The 23,852-nt window shown below is 42.2% G+C and overlaps 1 protein-coding gene across 2 annotated transcripts in view; it reads right to left on the reverse strand.

Annotated features, from left to right (window-relative positions):
- PEBP4 (phosphatidylethanolamine binding protein 4) overlaps positions 1-23,852 on the reverse strand; it is a 236,366-nt gene that overhangs the window by 204,467 nt on the left and 8,047 nt on the right. The window contains exons 2-3 of one of the 2 annotated variants that reach the window (XM_059371685.1): positions 6,750-6,795; positions 6,577-6,634 (exon numbers count right to left, since the gene is read on the reverse strand). The exons of the other annotated variant lie outside the window; for it this stretch is intronic. The gene's annotated coding sequence lies outside the window, so the exon portion shown is untranslated. The remainder of the gene's footprint in view (positions 1-6,576; positions 6,635-6,749; positions 6,796-23,852) is intronic. 2 annotated transcript variants of the gene reach the window in all.

The raw sequence follows: 23,852 nt of genomic DNA on the forward strand, positions 1-23,852 counted from the left end.
AGGGAGACAAACCATAAGTGACTCTTAATCTCACAAAGCAAACTGAGGGTTGCTGTGGGGAGGGGGGTTGGGAGAAGGGGGCTGGGGTTATGGACATTGGGGAGGGAATGTGCTTTGATGAGTGCTGTGAAGTGTGTAAACCTGGTGATTCACAGACCTGTACCCCTGGGGATAAAAATATATGTTCATAAAAAATACAAAATTTAAAAAAAAGTCCAGGTGACATCAGCAAAATTATGGGACTGGGAAGCTCCAAGCTCTCATTCTTTCATGGAAACTTCAAAATACATACATGTATACATACTCTAAAACAAAACCAACCAATCAACCAACCAACCAACCAACAAAACAAACACACAAAAAAACAGAGCTAGGAGCTTTGGTAAACTGTCAAATATTGGGAGCAACCAAATAAATGCTCAATTGAGAAAAAGTTGCCTTCAGAATGATAAGAAATTTCATGGCATTTTCACATGTCTTTGCCCCCACACCCTCCCCAACATGGTTCATTCTTGGTTTGGAGGATACTGAAGCCCAGTTACCAGTTTCCTCTCTCAAATCAGAGGCAGCAAAGCAGACCTAACTACAGTGTTATAATCTATCTACGGACTGCCTGAAGGACTGGTTTCTGTCTGGTCCAACTCAGGTCTCAGGGAGGTTAAGGTGTGGGTATTGTTTATGAAAGCTGCGGGAAGACTACAGACCTGCAGATATTTAGGGCAAGAAATTATGGGTGGAGACATATGAAAGATAATATGGTTCCAAAGAGAAGCTAGGGTGAGATTCTTGGGGGATATTAAGACATTTAAAAGAAGTTGTATATATGGGGGAACTGAGAAAATCACATTCAGATTCAGGCGAGACACATGCTCAGAAAAGACCAGTGAGGATCTTAAGTTCTCATCTGGGGCTGATCCCTGGGCCCAGAGCATGCCCAGCTAATTAATAAATGTCTTCTTTAGCCACAGGCAGTCTGCAAAGACTAGGAAAAGTGGTTGTTTCTCTCAAATGCACAAATTTCAACAACAAAAAAAATCACATAGAACAAGAAAATATAGCCATTCAAAGGAATAAAATAAGTCGATATAAACTATTCCTGAGGAAGCTCACACATAAGACCCATTAAAGACCTTAAAATAATTGTCTTAAATAAAAACAAGAACTAAAGGAAATCAAGAAAACAATATATGAACAAAATCAGAATATCAACAACGTATAAAAATGATGAAAAGGAACAAAATTAATTCTGGAGCTGAAAAACGAAAAAACTGAAATGATAAATTTACTAGAGGGGTTCAATAACATATTTGAGCAAGGAGAAAAAAAGAATCCAAGAATTTGAAGATAGGAACACTGAAATTATTGATTCTAGGAGCAGGGGCAAAAAGAAAAAAGCATGAAGAAAAGTGAACTGAGCTTAAGAGATCCATAGGATACCATCAAGTAGACCATCAAATAGACATGTATTATTAGTTCCAGAAGGAGAAAGAGAGAAGAGGGCAGAAAGATCATTTGAGAAAATAAGGGCCAAAACTTCCCACACTGGATGAAGCATATGAATCTGCAAATGCAAGAAGCTCAGGAAATGCCAAGTAGAATAAACTCAAGGACATGCACACCAAGACACATAAAGTGTTGAAAGACCAAAAAAATGAATCTCGAAAGGAGCAAGAGAAAAGTGACTTGACAAGTACAAAATATGCTCCGTAAGACTGACAGTTTATTTAACAGAAGAAAACTTGGATGCCTGAAGGCATTGGGATGATATACAGTTCACCTATAAACAACAGGGAGGTTAGGTACAGTGACCCCCATAAAGTAAAAAATCTGTGTATAACTTTAGACTCTCCCAAAACTCGAGTACTAATTACCTACAGTCCTTACTGATAACATAAACAGTTGGCTAAGACATAATTTGTATGGTCTCTATATTACATACTGTATTCTCACAATAAAGTAAAATAGAGAAAAGAAAATGTCATTAAGAAAATCATAAGGAAGAGGGAAAAAAATACACAAATAAGTGGGCCCGTACAGGTTAAACATATTGTTCAAGGGTCAACTCTATTTAAATTATTTAAAGAAAAAACTGTCAACGAAGAATTCTATATCCAGAAAAAAACGGTCCTTCAAAAATCAGGGAGAATTAAGACATTCCTAAATAAACAGAAACTGAGGGGGTTCGTTGCCATTAGATATTCCCTGGAAGAAATGCTAATAATATTTCAGGTTGAAATAAAAGGACAGTAGACAGTAACTTGATGTTAGGTAAAAATAGAAAGATCTCAGGTAGAGGTAAATATATGGGCAAACATAAAAGACAGTGTTATTTTATTTTTTCTTTGAAACTCCACTTTTTAAGAAATTGGATTTAAAAGTAATTATAACATTTTGCCAGTGTACAGATATATAAAGACATAATTTGTGACATCAGTTACATAAAATAGAAGAGTGTAGCTCTATAGGAATAGAGTTTTTACATGTGATTGAGATTAATTGGTATCAATTCAAATTAGATTGTAATAATTTCAGGATGTTTTATGTGGTGCTCATGATACCAACAAAATATACCTACATAATATATACAGAAAGAAGTATGAGGGGAATAAATACAAATTCTTCCAGAACATTAAAGTGGAGGGAACACTTCCTAGGTCATTTTGTGAGGCTAACATTATCCTGATACCAAAACCAGACAAAGACACTACAAGAAAGGAAAACTAAAGACCAATATTCTTTATGAATATTGATGTAAAATGCTAGCAAACTGCATTCAGAAGCATATTGACAGGACCGTACAACATGACCAAGTAAGATTTGTTCCTAGAATGTATGAATGAACAACATGAACATATGAACATCAACCAATATAATACACCACATTGACAGAATGAAGGAAAAAATCCACAATTGTCTCACTGGCGGCAGAAAAAGCATTTGACAAAATTCAACAAGGTTATTATATGTAATATAATATATACAATATAGTAATTCATGACTTTTTAAAGATTTTATTTACTTATTTTTGTAAGAGAGAGAGAATGTGCATACGTGGGCAGGGAGGGGCAGAAGGAGAAGCAGACTCCCTGCTGTGTGAGCCCAAAGAGGGAAAGTGGGACTTGATCCCAGGTCCCTGGGTTCATGACCCAAGTTATAGGCAGAACTTTAACTGACTGAGCCACCCAGGCGCCCAGTTTTTATTTATTTGTTTGTTTGTTTGTTTGTTTTTTAAGATTTACTTGAGAGAGAGAGAGAAAAAAAACAAGCCGGAGGTGGGCAGGAGCAGAGGGAGAGAGACTCCAAACAGACTCCACACTGAGCATGGAACCCAATGCTGAGCTTGATCTCATTACCCTGAGCTCACGATCTGAGCTGAAGCAAGAGTCAAATGCTTAAATGACTGCACCACCCAGGCAGTCAAAAATCAAAAAATCAAAACCAAAACCAAAGCCAAAACCAAAACCAAAACACTCAACAAACCAGGAAGAGAAGGAAATGTCTTCAATATGATATCAGCCATGTGTGGAATACCCGTAGCTAACATCATACACAATGGTGAAAGACAAAAACATTTTCCCAGAGATCAAGAGTAAGACAAATGATTAGTTTCTCAGAGCTGCCATGGCACAGATTGGGGGACTTAAGCAATAAAAACTTATTTCCTCACCATGAGGAGTGATTACTTAATGGTTACAGATTTTATGTTGAGGTAATAAATGTTCTGGAAATACATAGGGTAATAAATGTTCAACATTGTGAATGTAATCAGTGCCACTGTATTGTACTCTTAAAAAGAGTTAGAACAGGTTACACCTGAGTGGCTGCCTTTGGCTCAGGTCATGATCCTGGGATCCTGGGATCAAGTCCCGTGTCAGGCTCCTTGCTCAATGGGGAGTCTGCTTGTGCTCTCTCTCTTTCTCTCTGACAAATAAATAAAATCTTTAAAAAAGAGTTAAAAGGATAAATTTTATGTATATTTTAGCACATACACACACCATAGACATCCAAGGAACTGGTGGTCTATAGAGCCCACTTTGGAAGCGCTGGCCTAATCTATTCTCCTTACTGTATAGACCACTTGATCAGCCTCTGTAGCCTATTTTGAAAATACTCCCCATTGGCTGTGCTTTCTTCACCCTAAGGCCTTTGTACAAGCTGTTCCGTTTGCAAGGAGAGCCAATTATCTCCTGATCCATGACCCCTATGTCTAACTTTTGCTTATCCTTCAGATGTTATTTAAACATCAGTAAACCTTCCTTCAGCGAATCTTCTTTAATATCCTCTTATATCCACATATAGTCTCTGCAATACTTCCACCATGATAATATATATCGGGCCATTTTTATTTGCCAGTTACTTGTGCTTATCTATCACTAGAGAGTTACCTTCATGGGGGAAGAACTACATGTGTGCTGTGAATTGCTGCATCTGGCACCTAGCACAGTGCCTGAGAATCAGCAGATGATCAATTACTATTTAAAGAAGGAAGGAAATAAAGGAAGGAGGAATGGACATTGACCTCCTGAAGACCACATCTCCACCTCCACTAATTTAATCAGTGTCTCCCTTGGGTTCTAGGGGCAGTATTTGCTCCTTCCCTCAAGAGCTTTCACTGCTCTTTCTTCTTCTTCTTCTTTTTTTTTTTTTTTTTAAGGATTTTATTCATTTACTCATCAGAGAGAGAGAGAGGGACAGCGTGAGCGAGCACAGGCAGACAGAGCGGCAGGCAGAGGCAGAGGGAGAAGCAGGCTCCCTGCAGAGCAAGGAGCCCGATGTGGGACACGATCCCAGGACACTGGGATCATGACCTGAGCCGAAGGCAGCTGCCTAACCAACTGAGCTACCCAGGCATCCCTGCTATCTTTCTTCTGTTTTAGTTTTCTGTGCACATATTTTATCCTGTGAGGGCCCCATTTGTTTCTGTGTCCCCCATAGTACTTTGAATATAGGAGACACTTAATAATTAAATGAGTACCCACATTCAAAAACAATAGTCTTTTTGTTGTCCTTCATATGCAAAGAGTAGGAAAGGATTGCAAAGCCTCCCAAAATGCACCTGAGCCATCCTTTAGTTCTCAACTAAAAGATGTTGCTTTTATGCATGCTACATTTCAAGTGACTGATTTGGAAACGGTCTTGGAATGTAAAACTATCAGAGTGTAGTTTCTTTCATTGTTATTTTAAGAAATGCTTGCTTTCCTTCTATCACGTTTTGAATTATAGATCTTTAAATTATCAAACAGAAGTTCAGGAACTGGTGGTGTTGACAGGGGGTGGGGTGTGGGGGCAGTGGTAGAGAGAGCTGCAGAGCTGAATTTTCTAGCAATAACATTTCCCAAGAGTGAGGAGACCAAGAAGAGTGTCTATGAGATAAGCCCAGCCATAGCCCCTGAGCCATCCACTCATTTTATCCAAGGGTTCTGCTAGACCTTCAGCTGGAAGCTGGGAGCTTGGGCCACTTCATTCCGAGGACACAAGGTCTTCTTTTTGGGAATCCAGCTTATTGGTCTCAGCAACCAATTATTGACCTAATCAACTCACTGCCTCAGCCAGATGATGTATTTACTGACTCACTTCATCCACAGAATGGAAAGGCCTAGATAAGCTATGAAACAGGGGTGTTTCCCAGGTTCATTGCTGCCCTGTCATCCTCAGAGGGTTGACTATTCTGTCTGTCCTCATAGAGGTGAGCATTGAATGTAGACCCATGACAGCTGCACGTTGCCCTCCCCCTCCACTCCTTTCATTCACAGATCTAATCTCTGGTTCTGTCCACAGGTCTACATATGGGAGGAAATAAGAATTCTTCCTTGGAGGGAGAAATCAGGGCCCCAACAAAGGAATGAAACTTCTTAAGTTTGTTGGAAGTAAGGCTGCTCTGAACTGAAATCAGTCATGGTAATCCCAGTCCAGGACTCCACTAGTGAGAAACGTGTCAAGGAGCCCTTTCTAGGAAAGTTAGAGAGGTGAATGATGCTCAGACACAAGCTTGTAGAAATGCCATGAGTAATGGCCTCAAGTCAAATGAGGGTTAAGAAATCAGAAATATCCCCTAAGCACAAATTCTCTTAAATTCTCCAGGCCACGGTTCTTGTCCCTGAGAACTTCTCATTCCCTCTGTCTCTCTGTCTGGCTGTTGCTGAGGGAAAGTCCCTGCCTCCCAACAACCAGGGAGAAGAGCCCTTATCACTCACTTACCCAGAGCACTGTGGGAGCTGTTGGGTGGTGGCTGCAGGAAGGTGAGAAATCTTGGCAGTTTTCTGGGCTGGACAAGGTGGGGAGCAAGTTCCCTCCAGGGTGCCCCACAGTTTGGGCCCTTAAGGCAATCAGGGTCTGCCAGTGTTGAGAGTATGGGAGTTTTAAGGGAGGTTCCTGGAGTGCCAGGAGAGGAGGCAGCAGTTGGCCGTTGGGGAGGCAGTTGGAGAAAGTTCCAGGAAGTTCCAGGGAGGAGCTAAGATGCAGCATGGGTAAGAATTGGTAAAGAAGAATGGGTGGGTTTTCTGGCATTCCCTCTTCCAAGGATTCTAAGGTGAAGAGCAGAAATCACAGAGATGGTTCTCTTACCATTCTTCTTACCTTTCAAGATAGACTTTGAAACAGGGAGAAGAGGCACAAGGGATGCACAAAGAGAAGGCTGTGGAAGAATGAAGAGAGAAACCATTGAGACCAGAGTCCCAGAAAGAGATAAACAGTGTAGGGCAAAACTCACATCGACACCAAGAGGAAAGAGGTAGGATTGGGAAGCTTACCTGGGGTGAAGCAAGAGCCCCTTTTCCAATGAGTGTGGCCTGGAGCCTGAGAAGAATGCAGAGGAGCAACATTTGTTCAAGCCCAGGATCTGCCAAGACTGGGGAGACTGTTTTCAGCAGCTGACATTCTACCAAAACGGGCAGTTGAAGTTCCTGTAACAGGTGATTGGGCCCTGGGCAAGTCCCTGGTTTTCTGGACTTGGATTTCCTGCTGTTTTAAATGACCACATCTGGGATCACAACCTTGATTTCCTTCTGGAAAATTCATCTCAGGAAATTCAAGGAGTCAGTGGAAATCTAGACATCCCAGATAAATTAAGTCAGAATCTCTGAGGGTAAGGTCTAGAGATCAGTTTTTAAAATTTATTTATTTATTATTTTTAATTGATTAATTAATTAATTAATTAATTTTTTTTATGTGTTTATAGTAGGCTCCATGCCCTGTGTGGAGCTCAGTGTGGAGCCTGAGCTCGCAATCCTGAGATCAAGACCTGAGCTAAGATCAAGATTTAGATGCCCAACTGACTGAGCCACCCAGAAGCCCCGACATCAGTATTTTAAGCATGCTTCTCTTGGGATTCCAATGAGCAGCCAGGCCTGAGAATCACTGTTTTAAACATAGATTGGTGACAGGCATTTGCCAGATGCTGAAGGTACAAACATGAACAAGGTTCAGACCCTGCTTCCGATGAGCCCACATCTGAGCAATGGGCATAGGCATCAAAACAAACTATAATGATAAAACTGCCCACAATGTGTGGAGGTCAGCGGTGGAAGCATTCCCGGGGCAAAGAGGAAAGTGTTTTAATTGTGTGTTTTATTTTATTTTATACATTTTATGATGGTTTGATGTCTTGAGGGCCTTGCTGGCTGGGGAGAGATGCCCCCTGTCCTTCCAGGGCTAGCTGCTGCTTAGGATCATGAACAACTCACCTTGGAATGCTCCTTTCATATGCAAACCAACAACCTAGCATCCATACCCCCCAACAACCTTTTTATCCAGCCATCACCCACCAAACCTGTACCCCCTTGCCCTACACCACCCAGAGCATGCTGACTTTATTCCAACTAGCCCACCCTAAGCTGTTTCCCTGTTTCACCCCTTCCTTTCCATGGAAAACACAATAAATGCTCTGGGATGGGCATTTCCCTCAACCCTCTGCATCCCACTGCCTCCTGATTGACTTCAGTGCTTTCCTAGGAGGTATATGGTATACCCATTTCTCTGGGAAATGTTAAGTAATAAATTCTTTCAATGACATTGACCTTTCTGTGTCATCACTCGGTCCCCTGTGTAAAGTAAAATCCCATGGTGCAATCAAGACAGAAGCCATCTTATAGGAGTGACAACCAGGGAAGTCTTTGAAAGATAAACAGGAGAAGAGCATCCCACAGGCAAAGGCACGGAGGTGTGGAAGGGCCCCAGTCATTGGTAGACTAGAGCAGGGTGGAATTGCTGGAGCTCTGAGCACAAGTGACCAAATGGTATGGGGTTGGGGAGAGCATGCAGGTGGGGAAAACAGGGCATGCTTGGGGGGGGGGGGTTCTTTTGCTTAAAGAAGATGTGATTTCTACACTTACCTGCTCTCCAACAGGCCCCATTAACTAACCCATTTCTCAGTGTGGGCTTCTGTGAGATTAACAAGGCCATGGTAGAGACCCTACACACTGGCATCAACATTTCTGGCCCAAAGAGCCTGTGGGAGGAGAGAACAGACTGCAGAGCAAGGCGGAAGTGGCGCCTCTTCCTGAGGCAGAGCGTGGGCATTGGGCCTGAAGTGTGGACCTACCATCTTGGTCAAGCTTCTTACCCTCTCAGCCTTTTTCATTAGAGTGGACACAATAATACATGTGTCATGGTTGTCACACAGATGAGGGGGGAAGGAGAAGCACAGTTCTTGACTCTTAGTATACTTATTTCTATCTTTCCCCCTTCAACCAGGAAACATTGTAAATCTGATGAGAACAAACAGAAACACGTTTCATCAAAACTGCAAGATGGCAGCTGGTGAGAGGCCAGTCAGTAACATTTCAGTAAGAGAGTCTCTTCCAGAAATCCCCATAAGGCAGTCCTTCTAGGTCCACAGAGGGGCCACAAGATCTGTTGGCTTAGCCAGGGTCAGCCTCCTTCATCTTGCTGTTCTAAACTGAGGCTTTGGAACTTTCTTGGTTCCACATCCCAGGAAAGCTTTAAGAAGAAGCTGCAGGGCAAACAGATGTTGTAAAATGTCACATGAGTTCAGATGTCCCCGCTTTCTCCTGCACCACTCGGCAGAAAGGCAGAACTGGACATGGATGGTCTTTTTCACCTCTGCCTGCAACCTCGGATGCCTTGGGTCACCGCACCCATTCTGATGACATTGAGCGCCAACTGTACCAAGCAGCGTATGAGCTTATAACCAGCACTATCTCATTTAATCCTCCCCATAGTCCTACAAGGTGGGCTCTATTATTCCCACTTTACAGCTGGAGCTTGGTGTCACGTAGGAAGTGGAAGAGCCGGATCCCAGCCCAAACCCGTCTGAGTCCAAATTCCATGTTCTTATTATCCTCACTAGGATGTCCTGGGCTATTTACATCTCCCAATGTCAGTCCAAAGGCCTGTTGACGCAAAAGTCCCGGCACTGCAACAAGCTCTTCTCTCTTCTCAGTTCACCCAAACTGTAGCGGTCACAGGAACTTTGGGACCCTCTGTCTTTGACACTTTGCTCCATGTGTCCTCCCATTCACTAAGCCATTCAGTGGATAGACCTTCATGGGGTCCTGAGGTTAGATCATCTTTGCCTCTCTACTGGCCTGCAGTTAGGGGGGATAAATGGGTCTACACTGGGTTTGGAGATGATTTTATTAGGTCCCTGTGGGACATCCACTGGGCCCAACCGTGTACAAAAAAGTGTTTGAGCTCTGGGGATTTCTGCTAGGAGAGATACAACACAATGTTGGTCCCCACAATTTAATGGGAAAAACAGGTATTTACTTGACCAACAGTGAAACCAGCCAGTGATAAGAGCTATAAGAAAATAGTCCAAACAGTAAGGACACTGAGAAGAAATAAGACCAGGACTGAGGAAGAGTGCACAGTGGAGAGGGTAATTCAATGAATCCCCAGGGCTGCTTACTTAGCTCCTCCTTTTTTTCTTGGACGGGGACTGGAATTCATGCCTCATGTCCTTCTAGCCTGCCTGAGCCCCAGCCGCTGACATCTGATCGTTTCCCTGTGGAGTCTCGTCAGATCAGCCTCCCTACAGGCCTCACACCTGCCCCTGGCTCAGCACTCATGGCCAGGGCCTCCAAGGCATCTCTCCAGCAAGCCTTGCACCCATCCATCACTTCCGAGCGGCTGCTTGGTTGGAGGGCTGAATGCTGTAGCCCAGCCCTGCGGAGGAGTGAAGGCAGCCAAGTCGTTAAATCCCAAACCACTGAGCGCAAGTGAGTTCAGGGAGCTTCCAGAGGCCTGGCCTGCATGTCCGCGTTTGCAGACATCAGCCAAGGAATAAGGAGCAGGCCTGGGATAAGGCCAGGTTCTAGCTCTTTGCTGGGAATGTCATTTGAGGCCTCAGGGGGAAAAAATCAGGGGGTGGCCCTCCTGGGCCTTCTTACCTTCCTCTTCTCCTGGGTCTTGTCCATGATGCTTATCTGGGGAGGGGGCTTTGTAAGGAAAAGATCAAGGTGGATCTTTTGGGAACTCAGGCGAACTGTCCCATTTCATAGGTGGCACCTCTGTGTGTGATTATTTCCCAAAGCAAGCCCATGTGGATTCAGGTAGAAGGGTTAGGGGAAGACTTGTCCTCCATGGCTCCACAGGAGAAATAAATCAGGCAAGCCAGATGCAGGTTTCTAGCCTATGGCCCCCAGGGATGGGATGACCAGGCCCCTACTGGGCCACTGGAAAACCACAGGGACCTATAAGCAAAATGCTTAGATAGGACCCACGATGCCCTACCAGGGACACTGTAGAAGGGATTCCATTCTCAACACAAGGATGGATTTGGATCAGTGGTTTTTAACCTGTGTTTTTTGGAGGTCTTCAGGAAATTTGGGGAATTGGAGGGGTGGTAGGGAGCTCCAACCAGGATTATTGGTCTATTTCCTACATTAGGACTCTACTTAGGGTATATATATCTCTCTCTATCAATAGATAGATAATATTTTCTATTTCTAATATATATAGATACGGATATATATTTTCTACATTAAGACTCTGCTTAAGATAGAGAGATGATAGATAGATAGATGATAGATATCATAAGAACATAAGAACATAAGAACATAAGAACATATGAATGTATCTTTACCTATAGATCTAAAGATACGTAGATATTCTATCATATTGTATACCTCATGGAGATCTCATGGAGGGCCTATGGGGTAAACTCCACCTTTGGAGTTAGGTGATTAGTTTCAAGTAGATCAAAGAGACTTTTATTTATTTATTTATTGCATTTCAGCACTGAGGGCCACCCTTTGTAGGCACTCTGGAAAGCTCATGTCTTTTGCTCTGCTAAGTCAGGGGCCCTCATTTCCAGATGCTCCGTGTTGATTATGCCACCGTTATGATATTGGAAAGTTTCCTTGCACTACAGAGGATCCATTTCCGAGAATGTGTCCTGTTTGGTTTTCCTCTAGCCCGCCAGATCACTCTCACATGCACAAGTCTGCCTCTGTACGCGCAGGGCTGTGATCCTGAGAAAAGCTTTAAACACTTGTGAGTTGGAGCCCACTGCAACTGCTTATGCTCACATGGGAAAAGCTTACATAAGTGAATAATTGCTACCTAGTAATCGTTTCCCTTTGGGTTTGGTATGTGACTGCTAAGGGATAAATTTTTTAAAAAGATTTTCCTTATTTATTTGAGAGAAAGACAGAGCAAAAGCAGGGCAGAGGGAGAGAGGGAAGCAGACTCCTCTGCTGAACAGGGTGCCCAACGTGGGGCTCGATTCTAGGACCCCGGGATCATGACCTTTGCCAAAGGCAGATGCTTAACCGACTGAGCCATACAGGTTTTCCAGGATAAATTCCAAATTAGGTAAAATTATCACTTTCAAGCAGACATAAAGTACACACATCTTACAGTGTTATTGAACTCATCGTTAATGAGGGAACTGGTAAGATCTTACAACCAGAATGGACAGACATATTGATGGATCAGGAATGTTGGCATGAATATGCAAATGGCAGCAAAACTTGCTTCTTCCATGATAGAAGGAAGTCAGTTGAACTTTCATCACACTGAACTGCTTTATCCATCTAGAGACAAGAATTATTCTGCATTGTTTGTAGTTATCTACAATTTATGGAGTTGTAAAATAGCGCAGGTCAATGAAAGAGGCAGAACCACAGAAAGCCTAGAAGAGTGTGCTGCAAACAATTTTCTATTACAGACACTCAGTAATCTCATTAGCTTACACAAAGTTCTTTATATGACAGAAGAGACGTTTGATGTCCATGGAGAAAGGACAAGCTATACAATAAATGGTGACAGGGCAACTGAATTTCCATGTGTCAAAAGAAAATGAGACATGACACCATACTTTACACAGAACAAATTTCAGGGAGATTAAAAAAAAAAGAAATATTAAAATAGAAATTTTTAAGCCTTTGGAAGACTATATAAGAGAGTAACTTTATGACCTTAGGTGGGGAAGGAAATATGATAGAAGAGACCTGAATTATAGGAAAAAATGGATAGATTGACCACATTTTAAAGAAAAAACCCTTTTTTTCATCAGGAGACCCCAGATATATAAAATCTTATGTTGCATATAACCAATAAAGGCCCAGCATGCAAAATTCATGAAGAGGTCTTACAAATCAAATCAGAAAAAGACCAGTAAGCCAGCAGAAACGGGTGGGGGCAGGCACCTACCAGAGAAAGAGACTGCGAATACAAATTTCTTGGGAGTTGTACTTTGACTGCCTCTCCAATGCCCTTCAGATGCGCACAAGCACCTCAAACCGTTCCAAGGAGCCCAGAGAGATGGCACCACCTGGAGGTTTACTCCAAACCATCTGTATCCCACTCCAGCTCCTCGTCCAGATTCCTCAGGCACCAGACTGGTTAGAGATGTTAACAGTTACAGTTACTCTGAAGATTCTCACAGCGAAGGCCAATTCTGTTCCCATTATGGAAACCAGGACCTCGTTCATTCATTCATTCATTCAACAAATCTTGGAGTGCCTATTTGTGTCAGGAACTGAGGATATGAAGGGATGACTCCTCCTGGAGCTTTGTCCTCCGTGGCTGATGAAGGAGTCAAGCCCTACTCACCAATCAGGGTGCCCTCCCAGATGGAGAAAAATACCAAGGAAATGAAAACTTAGAAGTTACAAAAAGAACATAGAGACTCCTCTGTACACCTTGCCCCCAGCTTCCCCTAATGTTGACTAATATCTTGTGTGGCCAAAGAACAATGATCAAAATGAAGAAATCCACCTTACTACTATACTACTCATTAAACTATAGAATTTATTTGGATTTCAAGAATTTTTCCACTAATGCCCCTTTTCTCTTCCAGGATCCACTCCAGGGTCCCACACTGTATTTAGCTGTCATGTCTCCTTAGTTAGGACGGGTCTCTTATAGCTCTTCTGTGCTATAGACTAAATATTGGTCTCTCCCCAAAATCCATGTGTTGAAGCTTAATCTCCAATGTATTTGGAGCTGGCGCTTTTGGGAGATGCTTAGGCCCGGGGGATGGAACTCTTTAAATGAGATTAGTGTCCTGGGAAGAGGTCCTGGGAGAGCTTTCTCACCCCTCCACCACGTGAACAACAGAGAGATGGGGTCCATTATGAACCAGAAAGTGGCTCTCACCAGACACCCAATCTGCTGGCAACTTGATCCCAGACTTCCCTGCCTGAGGGACTGCGAGAAATACAGGTCTGCTGTTTATAAGCAAGCTTGTTTGTAAGCTTCGGTATTCTGTTAGAGCAGCTGCAAAGGACTGAGACGCGCATTCTTTCCTGGTCTTTCATGACTTTGACAGTTTTGAAGCATACTAGTCAGATACTTTGGAGAGTGCTCTCTAGTTGTTCCAGAATGCTCTCTCGTTGCTCAGTAGAGATCACATATTCTTGGGAAGGAGACCCCGGAGGTGGCCTGCTCTTCCCAGGGCATCATGTTGCTGATCTATTACTGGGGATACTGTAATTCCTCTTTGTAATTCCTCTTTCCCTCTTTGTAATTTTCCTCTTTGTAATTCCTAAATGTTAGGGGGGAAGTACTCTGAGATGATGCAAATACACTGCATGGGCTTTAGTTTTGCTGTGGCTTGTTTTTTTTTTAAATTAATCCTTGCACTAGGCTTCAGAAGACTGATTACCCCTGACAGTCAGCATCAGCCCTGCTGGGCTGCTCAGCTGAGAAAGTACACTCACTGCCCTTTCCTTTTGTCCACTGTGCAAAGGCACAAAGAAGCCACACGATGAGACACGTTGTTCCCACCTGGGGCATCGTGTGGGGGTTCATCTCTCACGAAGAACAGGAGGAGCCTGCAAAGGTCTAGGAAAAAAAGGCAGCTGGAAATATAATATAGGAAACATGCTAAGAACTCGGAAAGAACTTTAAATATGAAGACAGGCTGGGGGCACCTGGCTGGCTCAGTCGGTGGAGCATAGACTCTTGATCTCAGGGCTGTGAGTTTGAGACCCCATTAGCTGCAGAGATTCATTTTAAAAAGCATTAAAATGAATAAATAAATAAATAAATAAAATGAACCCGGTAGAGTGCTGTTTATTTGTTTGTTTTAAAGCGTTTACTTATTTATTTGACAGGCAGAGATCACAAGTAGGCAGAGAGACAGGCAGAGAGAGAGAGAGAGGGAAGCAGAGAGCCCAATCCTGGGCTCCATCCCAGGACCCTGAGATCATGACCTGAGCCAAAGGCAGAGGCTTTAACCTACTGAGCCACCCAGGTGCCCCTGTTTTTGTTTTTGTTTTTAAAGATTTGTATTTATTTATTTGGCAGAGAGATACACAGTGAGAGAAGGAACACAAGCAGCGCAAGTGAGAGAGGGAGAAGCTGGCTCTCCGCTGAGCAGGGAGCCTGATGTGGGGCTCCATTCAGGACCCTGAGATCATGACCTGAGCTGAAGGCAGACGCCCAACGACTAAGTCACCCAGGGGACCAAAGTACTGTATTTTATTTTAATTAAAAAATCGGGGCTCCTGGGTGGCCCCAATCAATCTCCATTGATTAAGTGTCCAACTCTTGGTTTTGGCTCAGGTCATGATCTCGGGGTTGTGGGATTGAGCCTGCATTAGGCTCCACACTCAGCACGGAATCTGCTTGAGATTCTCTCTCTTTCCCTCCCCCTCTGTCTCTCCCCCTGCTCATGCTCTCCCTCTCAAATAAATAAATAAATAAATATCTTTTAAAAAAGCAAATGGGGGTGCCTGGAGGGCTCAGTCAGTTAAGTGCCTGCCTTCAGCTCAGCTCATGATTCTGGAGTCCTAGGATCAAATCCCACATCCAGCTCCCTGCTCAGCAGGGACTCTATTTCTCCCTCTCTCTCTACTCCTCACCTGCTGGTGCTTGCTTGCCCTCTCTCTCTCAAGTAAATAAAATCTTTAAAAAAATGAAATGAAATAAAATAAAAGAAAATGAAGACAGGCCGAAGAAATTACCTTTCTTTAGCAATCTGGACAGGTGAAGGCTGGGAGGAAGAGGGCATGATAGCATAAACATGAACTTGTTTGTTTCCTTAAAAAACCTGGTGGACTGATGCACAATGTGGGGTAAGGACAGCTTGAGAGATGAGGAGTTCATTTTAAGAATGAAAGCAAGGAAATTTGACTCTGTTACTCAAGAGGCTACAATTTTGAAATGCGTCAGTGCTGTAAGGCTAAGGATGCATTTCTAGACAGGCCTGGAGTGGGGGAAGCCAGCACCACACACACCTGGTAGCCCCAGTGTCTAGCAGCTAGTGAGGCATGGTAAATCTTTTGTGTGTGGCTTGGATGGAGGATCCAAGCCAAGCCATCCATTCCCAGGTCTCCGTATGAAGATGATGGGGACTCTGCCAGGCTTCTAGGTTAGGAATCCACTGTTCACCCTCCGAACTACTTGGGGGGGAGGTGGAGATGGGAGAAAGGATTCAGGGCCACTGACAAATGCTTCCTTTTTCTCCTCCCTGGTTGCATCCTGCCCTAACAAATTCTCCCTTCACTTCTCACTCCAGGCACAGCATCAGTTGACCATATCCTGGGACCAGATAACATCTTTCTAGGGCAGAATGAAATCAAGGATCTCCTACCAAGAAAATAATTCGATCTCATGATCAGATTAGTCCAGAATTCTGGTTATTAGATACTGGCTGTTCCTGACTTTTCAGGTCTTGGGTACTTGCCTGCAGGGGCGACCCAGAGTGGGTAGCCCATCCTCTGGGTAGCCCATCCCAACTCTGTCTTGACCCATAGTAACCTCGCAGTTGGAAGGTAATGTCAGGTCTTGGCTCCCTGGCTTTTGGCCCATTTGTGGCTATGGAGACCGGGACTCCATGTTTTGTTTTTGTCCTTCATTGTGGGGTTTTGTAAGATGTTACTGAGATGATTCTTACAAAGTGCTTAAATATGGCATGCAGGGAAATGGGGTATATAGTAGGGATTCCCTAAGATGCGCCTGTGTCTTTGGAAGTCACCCTTGAGAGTTCAACCTTAAGCCTGCTTCTTCAGTCTCCCCAGTGATTCTGTAAGTTATTTTCCACACTGACATGGTTTCCTTTCTGCTTACCCCAGTTAGAAGGACTGTATTTCTGCAACTGAACCGTGACAGATACAGGTCAAAGAGAAATGACCAATAATGTAAGGAAAGGTAGGGGCACCTGAGTGACTCAGTTGATTAAGTTTCTAGCTCTTGATTTTGGCTCAGGTCATGATCTCAAGGTCATTAGATTGAGCTTCATGTCCAACTCTTTGCTGGGCATGGAGCCTGCTTAAGATTCTCTCTCGGGGCGCCTGGGTGGCTCAGTGGGTTAAGGCCTCTCCCTTCGGCTCAGGTCATGGTCTCAGGGTCCTGGGATCGAGCCCCGCATTGGGCTCTCTGCTCAGCGGGGAGCCTGCTTCCACCTCTCTCTCTGTCCTCTGCCTGCCTCTCTGCTTACTTGTGATCTCTGTCAAATAAATAAAATAAAATCTTTAAAAAAAACAAAGATTCTCTCTCTTCCTCTTCCTCTGCCCCTTACCCACCCCACAGGCACACTCTCACTTTTCCTCATCCCTCTCTAAAAAGAAAAAAAAAAAGGAAAGGAAAGAAAGGGACATAATCATGGATATTGAAGTATTTTAAATTATGAGAACATGTATAATAACACTATGCTAATCAACTTGAAAGCACTGATAAAACTGATCACTTTTCAGAATATACAAAGACATTCAAATTTACAAAAAAATAAAAAATGCAAGGAAACAAATAATAATGGAAAATTGAAAATATTATCAAAGAATTACATTCTGGACACATATTAGACCCAGGTGATTTTATGAGAAAACGGTTTCTAAAATACCAGGATATTTTATTTAACATCAATTGATTGGTTTTTGTTTGTTTGTTTTGTTTTGTTTTTTAAATTGAAAGTAACTCCTGGTTTCTCCTACTTTCCCGGAGCTCATCATTCATCCTTAGATCAAAGACATTCATCGCTTTACGGACAGGGTAGGGAGGATGCAACAAGAAAGCAGTCTCTCAGTTTTGAGTTTCAAGGCACGTTTTGCCATATTGGAGAGACAGAGCCTGAATGACAAAAATACTTGATTTTCAAGAGCCAGATTTTTGAGAAAGAAGTTATTTTATTTTGTTTTGTATTAAAAAGAAACTTTACAAACCAGTGGCTATAGACAAAATCATGGAGGGCACAAAGTTTGGGTTCACAAAAGGACACTTATCCCCAGAGATTTGAAGGTGATGTTCATAGACACCCAGTGCCCAGCACCCTGGCTTTCTCCCATTTGAAAGGGAGGGCCAGGCTAAGAGAAACCCTGAAAGTACAAGAGCAAGAGGCCTACAGGTTGGCTTTCCATGGCTCAGCAAGCTTTGGAGGACATGGAACAAACGTAGTAAACTCAGAATGGTTGAGAGCGCCATCTAGGCTGACGGCAGGTGGGGACTTGTTCCTTAAACCCTGGACAGTTGAGGGAACACAGACAAGCCCTAGGGGACTCATGGATGTAATGAGTGAGCAGGTAAAGAAACCTGGAGAGTGGTGTCAGGACAAGGGGGACGCAGCATTGGTGGGCTCACGGTCAAGCAGATGCTGGACCTGAGCAGGGTCCACGTGCAGTAGGTGCTTGCCCACAGCAACAGGAACCAAAGACAGGAGGGCAACCAGCACCAGATAACTCATCTCATGCTAGAAAGAGAAGTAAGCGTCCTAGAATCAGATCACCATGAGGAAGGGAGAAGAAGGGGGGGGGGGTGGATTTCAGTTTATACTCTAAATTAACATGTTTCAATACAAAGTGGTTAAAAATGAGGCGCTTGAGTGGGGCAGTTGGTTGAGTGTCTGACTCTTGGTTTCTACTCAGGGCATGATTTCAGGGTTGTGAGATTGAGCCTGAGTCACGCCCTGTGCTCAGTGCAGAGTCTGATTGAGATTCTCCCTTTCCCTCTGCTCCTCCCGCTTGCGCATGCTCTCTCTTTCTTTCTATCAAATAAATAAGTAAATCTTAAAGAAAACAACCCATAAAACAAAGTGTCTAAAATTCATGAGTAAATATTCTCCCATCAGCAGAAATGGAGTGTCTTCAACTAAGTATCTGTCTTGAGACATGACAAGTTACATATCTGTATCTCTGAACCTGTGTAAAATTTGTACCTGCTATGAAAACTTAATGACTATAGATATTTCCCAAGTCAAGAAAAAAAAATGTTCAGCATTAGGGAAATGTATAGGAAGTTTCCCAGTACATTTTACAAAATCAGCACAAGTGTGACAGTAAAACCTAACAAAGTCCAAAAGAGAGTAATTGCCAATCTTTCTTAGGACTAGAAAAGCAAAACTGCCAAGCATACTAGCAAGCCAGATCTAGCAAAACAAAGAAGAGTTGACCATAATTGGGTTGGCTTTATCCTGGAAATGTGGGATGATTGAATATTAATACATCTATTAATGGAATTATCTCTTTAAAAATTATCATCTCAACTTCAAAAAACTATTTGAAAATGTCCAGTGTCTATTCTTTTTTTTTTTTTTTAAGATTTTGTTTATTCATTTGACAGAGAGAGACAAGGCGAGAGAGGGGAGTGGAAGAGGGAGAAGCAGGCTACCCACAGAGCAGGGAGCCTGATTCGGGGCTTGATCCCAGGACCCTGGGATCATGACCTGAGCCGAAGGCAGTTGCTTAACCCAGTTAGCCACCCAGGTGCCCCCAGTGTCTATTCTTAAGGGAATTATATCGTTTGTTCATGGATTAGAAGACTTAATATTGCTAAAATGACTTCTTAGAAATTAAAAACTTGGGGGACACCTGAGTGGCTCAGGGGGTTGAAGCCTCTGCCTTGAGCTTGGGCCCTGGTCTCAAGGCCCTGGGATCGAGCCCTGCATCGGGCCCACTGCTTGGCAGGGAGCCTCCTTCTCCCTCTCTCTCTGCCTGCCTCTCTGCCTACTTGTGATCTCTGTCTGTCAAATAATTAAATAAAATCTTAAAAAAAAAAAAGAAATTAAAAACTTGGGGCACCTGGGTGGCCCAGTCGGTTAAACATCTGCCTTTGGCTCAGGTCAAGATCCCAGGGTCGAGGGAATCTGGTTCTTCCTCTGACCCGCCCCTCTCTTGTGCTTTCTCTCTCTTTCTATTTCTGTGTCAAATAAATAAGTAAAATCTCTTATAAAAAGCTTTTGTGCATCAAAGGAAACTATCAACAGACTAGAAAGCACTCACGAAATGGGAGAAATTATTTGTAAATCACTTATATGATAAAGGATTAGTATCCAGAAAATGTAAAGAACTCCCAAGACTCAACAACAACAAAAACAAACAACCCAATTAAAAAATGGGCAAAAACTTGAATAGACATTTCTCCAGATATATAAGTAGTCAATAAGCCCATGAAAAGATGTTCAACATCACTAGTTCATTAGAAGCATGCAGATCAAAACTACAGTGAGATACCATCTCATACCCATTAGTGGGATACTACCAAAAAACCAGAAAGTAGCAAGTTGGTGAGGATGTGGATAAATTGGAACCCCTGTGCACTGCTGGTGGGAATGCAAAGTGGTGTAGCCATTATGGGAAACAGTATGGAGGGTCTTCAAAAAATTAAAAATAGAACTACCATATGATCCAACAATTCCACTTCTGGGTCTATATCTGTTCGAGGAAGGTAGTGACTTCCTCGAAGACATGACTGGGTGGTGGGTTGGGTTAAGTAAGTGATGGAGATTAAGGAGGGCACTTGCCATGATGAGCACCAGGTGATGTATGGAATTGCTGAATCATTGTGTTGTACACCTGAAACTGGCATAACACCATATGTTAAAAGAGAGTGAGAGAGAGAGAAGTCATGTTGACCTGTAAACTGGACCAGGGAAATTGGAGAGTCTCACCCCTCTCCCCGTCTTTGGAATGTGTATTCCACTTGCCTTCTCTGCTGCCAGAAACTACTCCAAGGATACAGCCACAAGATAGACATGTGGTGTTGAGATTATCTGGATTGGGTACATGACTAAACCCAGTGAAGTCCTCTATACAAACATTTAAAAATTCTGGCAGGCATTCACTTGCAGCTGCCCAAGATCGCCTCATAAGTAAGGTCCCTTGCTTATCAAACCTGCCACCTACCAACCTAGAGTATCTAGAGCAGTCTGCCTCTTTCTTGGGTCTCTCCTTGCCCTCCCTATATTAGAGCTGGTTTCAGATTATACCCAGAAAGCTTCAGAGGACGTTGCAAACCAACAATACCCAAAAGACTTGAAAGCAGGACCCTGAAGAGATAGTTGCACACCCATGTTCAACAACAGCATTATTCACAACAGCCCCAAAGAGGAAGCAACCCAAGTGTCCATCAACAGGGGAAAGGATAGAAAAAAATACATATGATATGTTATATATCTATGATGGGATATTATTCAGCCTTTAAAAGGAAGGAAATTCAGACACCTGCTATAAAATGAATGAACTCTGAAGACATTCTGCAAAGTGAAATAAACCAGTAACAAAAAGATACATACTTTTATGATTCCCCTGATAGGACGTACTCAGAACAAGTATTCAAATTCATTGAGACAGAAAGTAGAATGGTGGTTGCCAGGGGCTGAGGGGAGGGAAGACTAGACAGTGTTTAGTGGTATGGACTTTCAGTTTTACAAGAAGAAACATGTTCTGAAGTAGATGTGATGGCTGCACAACAGTGGGAATGCATCTCATGTCACAGGTCTGTATATCTCAAAATGGTTAAAATGGTACATTTAATGATATGTATATATTTTTAAACCAGGAGTTAAATAAATAATTGTTTAAAAATTAAAAACCCACAACTATAAAAACTATAATTATTTCCAAGTCAATCTTCAGCAGGAAGCTCTTTCTAATCATATAAAAATAACCAACACCACAGGAATACAAACAATTATAAGAGAGTATTATGAAAAATTATATGCCAACAAATGAGGCAATCTGGAAAAAAAAGACACATTCCTAGAAACATACAAACCCAAAGCTGAAACAGGAAGAAATAGAAAATTTGAACAGACCTATAACCAGTCAAGAAAATGAATCAGTAATCAAAAATCTCCCGACAAACAAATGTCCATCTGAGAATTCTATCAGATATTTAAAGGAGAATTAATACCTATTCTTCTCAAATTGTTCCAAAAAATAGAAATGAAAGAGAAACTCCAAACTTGTTCTACAAAGCCAGCATTACCTTGATTCCAAAACCAGACAAAAACCCCCCTAAAAAGGAGAATTGCAGGCCAATATCTCTGATGAACATGGATGCAAAGATTCTCAACAAGATACTGGCAAATCGGATTCAACAGTACATTAAAGGAATCATTGAGCACAAACAAGTGGTGTTCATTTGATCCTCTCAATAGATACAGAAAAAGCATTTTACAAAATTAGCATTCATTTTTGATTAAAAAAAAAACCCTCAAAAAAGTTGGGATAGAACATAACTCAGCATCATAAAGGCCATTTATAAAAGACCCACCCCTAATATAATTCTCAATTGGGAAAAACTGAGAGCTTTTCCTCTGGGTCAGGAACAACACAGGGATGTCCACTATCACCATTACTATTTAACATAGTACTGGAAGTCTTAGCCTAAGCAATCAGACAACAAAAAGAAAGAAAATACATACAAATAAAAAAGGGAGAAGTCAAACTTTCACTATTTGCAGACAACATGATACTCTATGTAGAAAATCCAAAAGATTCCAGCAAAAAGTGCTAGAATACATGAATTTAGCATAGTTGCAGAATAGAAAATCAACACACAGAAATCTGTTGTATTTCTATACACTAATAATGAAGCAACTGGAAAAGAAATCAAGGAATTAATGCCATCTACAATTATACCAAAAACCATAAGGCACGTAGGAATAAACTTAACCAAAGAGGTAAAAGATCTGTACTCTGAAAACTATAGAATACTTATGAAAGAAATTGAAAAGATGCAAAAAAAATGGAAAAACATTCCATGCTCATGGATTGGATATTTTAACAAATTTTGTTAAAATGTCCATACTACCCAAAACAATATACACATTTAATGTAATCCCTATCAAAATACAACCAGCATTATTTACAGAACTAGAACCAATAATCCTAAAATTTGTATGGAACCACAGAAGACTCCAGATAGCCAAAGAAATCTTGAAAAAAAAAGTAAAGGTGGAGGCATCACGATTCCAGACTTTAGACTGTATTACAAAGCTATAATCATCAAGACAGCATGGGCCTTGCACAAAAATGGACACATAGATCAATGGAACAGAACTGAAAACCCAGAAATGGACCTACAACTATGGTCAACTAATCTTCAACAAAGCAGGAAAGGATATCCAATGGGAATAAGACAGTCTCTTCAACAAATGGTGTTGGGGAAATTGGACAACAACATGCAGAAGAATGAAACTGCACCATTTCCTTACACCAAACACCAAAATAAATTCAAAATGGAGGAAAGACATAAATGTGAGACCTGAAACCATAAAAAGTCTAGAGGAACACACAGGCAACAACCTCTTTGACCTTGGCTGTAGCAGCCTCTTACTAGACATGTTGCAGGAGGCAAGGGAAACAAAAATAAAAGTGAACTATTGGGATTTCATCAAGATAAAAAGCTTAAGCATCTGCCTTCGGCTCAGGTCAAGATCCCAGAGTCCTGGGATCAAGTCCTGCATTGGGCTTCCCACTCGCTGGGGAGCCTGCTTCTCCCTCTTCCTCTGCCTGCCACTCTGCCTGCTTGTGTGCTCACTTTCTCTCTCTTAATTAAGATTTAAAATTCTAAGATTTTAAATAAAATCTTAAAAAAGAAACAAAAACTTCTACACACCGAAGGAAACAATCAACAAAACTAAAAGGCAGCCTATGGACTGGGAGAAGATATTTGTAAATGACATATCTGATAAAGGGTTAATATCCAAAATCTGTAAGAACTTACCAAACTCAACACCCCAAAAACAAATAATCCACTTAAAAAATGGGCAGATGGCATTAAATAGACATTTTTCCAAAGAAGGCTTCCAGATGGCTAACAGATACATGAAAAGATGCTCAACATCACACACTCGTCATCAGGGAAATGCAAATCAAAACCATGATGAGATATCACCTCCCACCTGTCAGAATGGTTAAAATTAACAACACAAGAAACACCAGGTATTGGCGAGGATGTAGAGAAAGGGGAACGCTTGTGCATTGTTGGTGGGAATGTAAGCTGGTATAGCCACCCTGGAAAAGAGTATGGAGACTCCTCAAGAAGTTATAAATAGAACTACCCCATGATCCAGCAATTGCATTGCTAGGTATTTACCCGAAGGATACAAAAATACAGATTTAAAGGGGTGCAGGCACCCTGGTGTTTCTAGCAGCATTATCAACAATAACCAAATTATGGAAAGCTCCCAAATGTCCATCAACTGATGAATGGATAAAGAAGTG

This window comes from Mustela nigripes, chromosome 1 (assembly GCF_022355385.1).
Source record: "Mustela nigripes isolate SB6536 chromosome 1, MUSNIG.SB6536, whole genome shotgun sequence".
In the NCBI taxonomy this organism is placed as follows: domain Eukaryota; kingdom Metazoa; phylum Chordata; class Mammalia; order Carnivora; family Mustelidae; genus Mustela; species Mustela nigripes.